The sequence below is a fragment of the Rhinoderma darwinii genome, unplaced genomic scaffold (genome assembly GCF_050947455.1).
Source record: "Rhinoderma darwinii isolate aRhiDar2 unplaced genomic scaffold, aRhiDar2.hap1 Scaffold_917, whole genome shotgun sequence".
In the NCBI taxonomy this organism is placed as follows: Eukaryota; Metazoa; Chordata; class Amphibia; order Anura; family Rhinodermatidae; genus Rhinoderma; species Rhinoderma darwinii.
In genome coordinates, this window is record NW_027464489.1 from 39,823 (window position 1) to 46,595 (window position 6,773).

Genomic DNA, 6,773 nt, shown 5'->3' on the forward strand with positions numbered 1-6,773 from the left:
TTATATACTGCTGCATAGGGCTCTATAGGACATACTGTACCATATATGCTGCTGCATAGGGCTCTATAGGACATACTGTACCATATATGCTGCTGCATAGGGGCTCTATAGGGAATACTGTACTATATATGCTGCTGCATAGGGGCTCGATGGGGCATACTGTACCATATATGCTGCTGCATAGGGGCTCTATAGGGAATACTGTACTATATATGCTGCTGCATAGGGGCTCTATGGGGCATACTGTATTACATGTGCTGCTGTACAGAGCGCTGTAAACAGGGGGCCCACCAGCATCTTAAATAGAAAATAACAGTGTTTCCTACTGACTACTAGATAATAATTGTTCAATTACAATCCATCAGTAAGATATATAGGAGCCGGTGATAGTTCAATCCTCCTACTGACTTACTGAGAGTGATAAAATAACTATAATGAAATGTATAAAATAACTACAAAGAAATGTATAAAATAACTACAAAGAAATGTATAAAATAACTATAATGAAATGTATAAAATAACTATAATGAAATGTATAAAATAACTATATTACTACAGGAGACTCCAACACCAGCTCCACCTGTAGAGGAAGAAGTGTCTTGGCTCCAGAAAAGCCTCATATGGATTCATGAAGTGAGTGCGACTTTTACCCTCTATAGTATCATTATTATTATAGTATTGTTATCAGGAGTGAATATACTGAACCATAGGAGCTCTGTAGGGACCATACTATACGGGACCATATATGCTGCATAGGAGCTCTAAAGGACATACTGTAACATATATGTAGCTGCACTGGGACTCTATAGGGAATACTGTAACATATATGTAGCTGCACTGGGGCTCTATATGGGATACTGTACCATATAGGCAGCTGCACAATGGACCAGTAAACAGAGGACCTGACCAGTGCTTCCCACTGCCTACTTTATGGCATATAAAGGATTGATAATGATTTCCATGGTTCATAATTATTGTTGTATTACAATCCACAAAATAAATTGGCGCACCATCCAAGAACTTCAGAGCCTTAACTTGAAGCTCCTGGTACGTAAAGCAAAACCTCTATCAGGGCCCTGACCCTCTCATGTGCCATTCTGGTGTCTATGTATGGGCCAGAGAGCCCTTTAGGGAACCAGGTTCCATGGTCCTTGGTGCCACTGCTACCTCCACACCCCACTATAGCTGCGCCCCTGAAGATCTTTCTAGAAAGAGGCTTTATGTCCATCACCTCACTCTTAACAAACTAGCTGTTACATAAAATTTGCCTTGCTGTCTCTGTCCGCCCCTGATTATTATTAGTGGGCACAATCTCCTATGTGCCCACTCACCCCTCCCCCCACCTCTGCTGCCTGGGAAATCTGTTGTCAATCAAGCACACAGTAATATAGAGGGAAGGGCTGAAGTCTCCTCCTATAACCGTTTTTAATACTTCTGGTTTCTTTTTGTAATATAAATATAAGATTCATTCACTTGTATAAGGTCAATAACACTTTAATAACCGTTTCCTTATTTGTTGCAGAATCTGGAGTCCTATAATTTTGGGCCTCCCTATGACGGCTTATGGACCAAGCTCTTTCTATTCCTTGGATATTGGATGGCTGTCTTTCTTCTTGACGCCAGCCTTATCGAACCTCTCAGTTACATCATGGAGTGGTTTCAAGGAGCGGATGAATTCCCTGATATGGAGGGAATAGATCAGATCACGGATCCACTTTAAAACACGTGGATGATGGAAAAATGGCGCAGTAGACAACAGGCAGCGGTAATATAACGGATTATATCCTGGAAACCTAACATTGTTGAATAGTTTGATATATTGGGATTTTTTTTATAAATCTAATATCCATGTAATTTTGGTTTTTTTTACAGCCCGGCGTCATCTTCTATGCCTGTCATTTCCAAACACTATGGGCTAGTGGGCGAGAAAATAACACCTGAAACATGATGATGACACAACTAGGTCTCCCTCTGTTCCTTGCACACCCTTATCTCGGCAGAGGAGCTCGCTCGTTGAGTTCACCCCAAAGCTCATCTCTTGCCTATTGCCAACAATGTGTCAAGGATTTACAACATCTTTGTATTAACATGCGGCGCACAGAGGACCCAGGTGAAGACTTTATTTTACTAGTAGATACAATTTCCTGGTCTCTGTTATTTATCAATGTGGGGGAGGGGAGTTTATTTTTTGATTGTCTTCATCATTTTGTGCTGTCAACGTTTCATCATCACAGCAAATAGGAGGGAGATCCATAATTTTTAGAAGTTGAAATGCAGAGTGGGAAGGGGGTATAAATGACCTGACTGTTTCTATTGCTGTTGAAAAAAGTCTTTTTTAAAAGAAGTTATCTGGTTTAGAAAACTCATTTTCAAGTTCTGGAATTCTGGGTCCATTGAGTGGGATCCCCCATTTTGGATCCTCATTTTTTAGCTAGAGCGGAGAACAACTACATAGAGTATTTTCACTATGGAGGATCGGAGACGTCCTTGTGCCGGGTTATATGGACGGACCATTGATTTCAATGGGCACTATGTAATGCCTTATTTCTCCTGTGGTGGTGCTGCAGGGGGATTAAACACCTGCTGTCAGGTTACCTTAAAGATCACGACTGATTGCTGGGGATTCGAGGAGTCGAGCTCTCTGTAAGGGTATGTGCACACGATGAGAGGCTTTTACGTCTGAAAAGACAGACTGTTTTCAGGAGAAAACAGCTGCGTCGTTTCAGACGTAAAAGCTCCTCCTCGCATTATGTGAGGCGTCTTTGACGTTCGTAAATCTTGAGCTGCTCTTCATTGACTTCAATGAAGAACGGCTTAAATTACGTTGCAAAAAGTGTCCTGCACTTCTTTGCCGAGGCAGTCAATTTACGCGTCGTCGTTTGACAGCTGTCAAACGACGACGCGTAAATGACAGGTTGTCTGCACAGTACGTCGGCAAACCCATTCAAATGAATGGGCAGATGTTTGCCGACGTATTGTAGCCCTATTTTCAGACGTAAAACGAGGCATAATACGCCTCGTTTACGTCTGAAAATAGGTTGTGTGAACCCAGCCTAATAAGCTCATCATCGACAAACCCTTCTAAATGATAAAATACCTCAACCTCAATGTCCTTTATCTCTACTATACATAGTTATACTATATTCACATTACGCTTTAGATATATATGCCAGGAAATGCTCCAGACGTATATGTCAAACGTGTCCATGGCCTATCACGGGTTCAATGTATGCCTTTTGTCATATATTCGGGGACTACGTATATGTTGTCATTCCTTTTTGTACTGTGGTGAAATACGTAGTTGATCATGCTTTTTGATACAAAGGGATACTAAAAAAATAATTATATTTCTACAATGGGGGTCAGTGGGTGATATATGTAACTGCATGCTATAGGGATCTATATTACACATTCTGCCACTTATTTATTCACCATAAATCAGAATCAAGGTTTTAGTTTTCCAAATGATCATAAAATCTTCAATTTTCGTTGTTTTGTTCAAAATGACTTATATTTTCGTTTTCTCCAACAGATATTATCATCGATACCGGCCTATCAGGCTTTTACAGCATTTGCATTATTTCTGGTACCAAAAGTCAAGTTCCGTCCTGTGCGCTCAGAAAGATTAGGGAGAAGTTTCCTTATCCAGCTGGAACCGCTGTCATCACGTTACATCTAGTTTCATTAATAAATCATCATTCCGCCAAATTTTTCGCATTTGTTTTATACATAGTTGATAAGATTGAAAAAAGACACCGGTCCATCAAGTCCAACCTATAATCCTACCGTGATGATCCAGAGGAAGATAAAAAACCTCATGAGGTTGATGCCAATTGCTTCATTTGGGGGAAAATTCCTCCCTGACTCTAAATATGGCAATCAGAATAAATCCCGGGATCAACGTCCCATCTCCTGAATCTAGGACTCATAACCTGTAATATTATATTTTTTAACCTCTTTACGTGCTGCGCCGCAACTGTACGTCCTGCAGAGGCTTGCTTTCCAAACCAGGACATACAGTTGGGGAGCGGTTCCCAGTGCACACTGTCCTAACGGACAGTGTCTGGGAATCGGGAGGTCAGCTGTCCCCGACAGCTGACATTCCAGTCTTGCCGGTCAGCGGACCATCGCCGCAGATTTCGACAAATAACCCCATAAATGCGGCGACCGATTGCGATCTGATTGTGGGGGCTGCCGATGCTAGTCGTGGTAATCGGAGGCCAGACAATGACCTCTGGGTTGCCATGTACGGAAGCCCCGGAGGAGCAACCTCCGGCCGGTCCTCCGAGGCTTCCTGTCAGTATGACTGTCACGTCACAATGACAGTTAGAACACATTACACTACGTAGGTAGTGTAATGTACTTTAGCAGCGATGAAAGCTGCAAGTCTAAATGTCCCCTAGTGGGACAAGGGAAAAAAGTAAAAAAAAGTAATAAAAAAGTTTTAAAAAAAGTGTAAAAATAAAAGTTATAAATTGTGTAAACAAAAAATGCATTTTTTCCTATAATAAGAATTTCATTATAGATAAAAAATGAACACGTTAAAAAAAGTACACATATTTGGTATCGCCGCGTTCGTAACGACCCTAATACGCCTACAAACATCTGCCCATTGCTTTCAATGGGTTTTACGGTGTTCTGTTCCCATGAGCCTTAATTTTACGCGTCGCTGTCAAACTAAGGCGCGTAAAATGACAGCTCGTAAAAAGAAGTGCATGTCACTTCTTGGGACGTTTTTGGAGGCGTTTTGCATTGACTCCATTGAAAAACAGCTCCAAAAACGGCCGTAAACATTGTCGCGAAAAACGTGAGTTGCTACAAAAACGTCTGAAAATCAGGAGCTGTTTTCGTCTGAAAACAGCTCCGTATTTTCAGACGTTTTTGGTCACTGCGTGTGAACATACCCTTAGGGAAAACAGCTCCAGATTTTCAGACGTTTTTTGAGCACCTCGCGTTTTTCGCAGGTTTTTTCGCGGTGTTTTTTACAGACGTTTTTGGAGCTGTTTTCAATAGAGTCTATGAAAAATTGCTCCAAAAACGTCCCAAGAAGTGTCCTGCACTTCTTTTGACGAGCCGTAATTTTACGCGCTGTATTTTGACAGCAACGCGTAAAATTAAGGCTCGTGACAACAGAATACCGTAAAAAATTTCAGACGTTTTTGCAAGTACTCGCGTTTTTCGCTGCGTCAATTACGGACGTAATTGGAGCTGTTTTTCAATGGAGTCAATGAAAAACAGCTCCAAAAACGGCCCCAGAAGTGACATGCACTTCTTTGACGCGGGCGTCTTTTTACGCGCCGTCTTTTGACAGCAACGCGTAAAATTACACCTCGTCTGATCAGAACATTGTAAAACCCATTGCAAGCAATAGACAGATGTTTGCAGGCGTAATGGAGCCGTCTTTTCTTTTTTTTTTATTCTTTTATTTTCCGTTTTTCAATACACAAATATAATGGTGCAGACATAAACAGCACTGACATCGGCCCACAGGCCAGCATATGGAATTACAAGGAGTGCAAAGAACACAAAGAATAACAACGTACAATTGTAATCAATATTGATAGAGAAACTCTTGTATGCACCCTGAACCCGCAGCCAGGCATAATAACCCGTAAGAGAACAGGAAAGAACTAAGGAGAAACAAAAGAGAAGAGGGGACAGAAAGGAAAAGGGAAGGAGAGAGAACTGACATGACGTAATGGGCCTAGGGATTATGCTCAAGAGTCTATGATGGTCCTGTACTCCACAGAAGATTGAAACCGAATCCAAACACGCCATGTTTTAAAAAAGTTGGCGTTGGATCCTCTCATTGATGCCGTGAGGCCCTCCATTCTCATAATCCCCAGGATTTTGCTGAACCACATGCCCACCGATGGAGGGCAAGTTTGTCTCCACAGCGCGGGGACGCACGGTCTAGCTGCATTCACCATGTGGCGAACCACTGAGCGTCGATATGTGGATAATGGCACATCACACAAATGGAGCAGGAAAAAGCCCAGAGATCTCGGAAGGAGGAATTCCGTGCATTTCGGGGAAATTCGCAACACCTCAGACCAGAAATCAGTTAAGAGCGGGCAATCCCAAAAAATGTGCAGAATTGTACCCACATGGTCACCACATCTCCAACACAACGGCAAGACCGCAGGTATCATCGCATGCAATCTGGAAGGCACTCTATACCATCTCGACAGGACCTTAAACCCCGCCTCCTGAAACCTGCTAGCCATAGAGGATTTATGCGTCATAGTGAACAAGCGATCCTTATGCTCCATAGTGAATGTTAGACCCAAGTCCCTCTCCCAGCTTAACAAGTAGGCAGGAGTGGACAAATTGGATGGAGAGATCAGGAGAGCATAAAGTCTGGACAACGAGTGACACACCGTGCCCGTGCCCGTGCAAAGGAGTTCGAAAGGGGAACTATCTCGTGAGTATGCCAATGAGTTAGTTAGGGACGCGAGGAAGGGTCTCAACTGGGTGACCTGCCATGTAGTAAATGGGACAGGATCATACAAGGATTCCAACTGTGCGCTAGTCATCCACGTCTCATCCTGCATAAAGTGTGCGGGCACGTCCCTTACCTGCCTTCAACCAGAGCTGAAAGGGCCCCCCTTCCCTCCCCAGTGGGAATGCAGGATTGCCCAAGATAGGAAACAAGGGAGAGGGAGACAGAGAAATCTCTTTCCGGGGACGCAACCGCCAGGGTGGGCCTGATAGTCGGGTGCGTCCGCACCGACAGGAGAACGTGGTTGCCCAACCAAGGTAAGGCCTGCAAA

The 6,773-nt window shown here is 43.1% G+C and overlaps 1 long non-coding RNA gene across 1 annotated transcript; it reads left to right on the plus strand.

The window, feature by feature from the left end:
• The first annotated feature begins 555 nt into the window (after positions 1–555).
• Positions 556–3,665, plus strand: LOC142732856 (uncharacterized). The gene is made up of 3 exons (XR_012879702.1): positions 556–633; positions 1,523–2,110; positions 3,533–3,665. It is a non-coding gene; the product is annotated as an uncharacterized LOC142732856 (long non-coding RNA).
• The last annotated feature ends 3,108 nt before the right edge of the window (positions 3,666–6,773 follow it).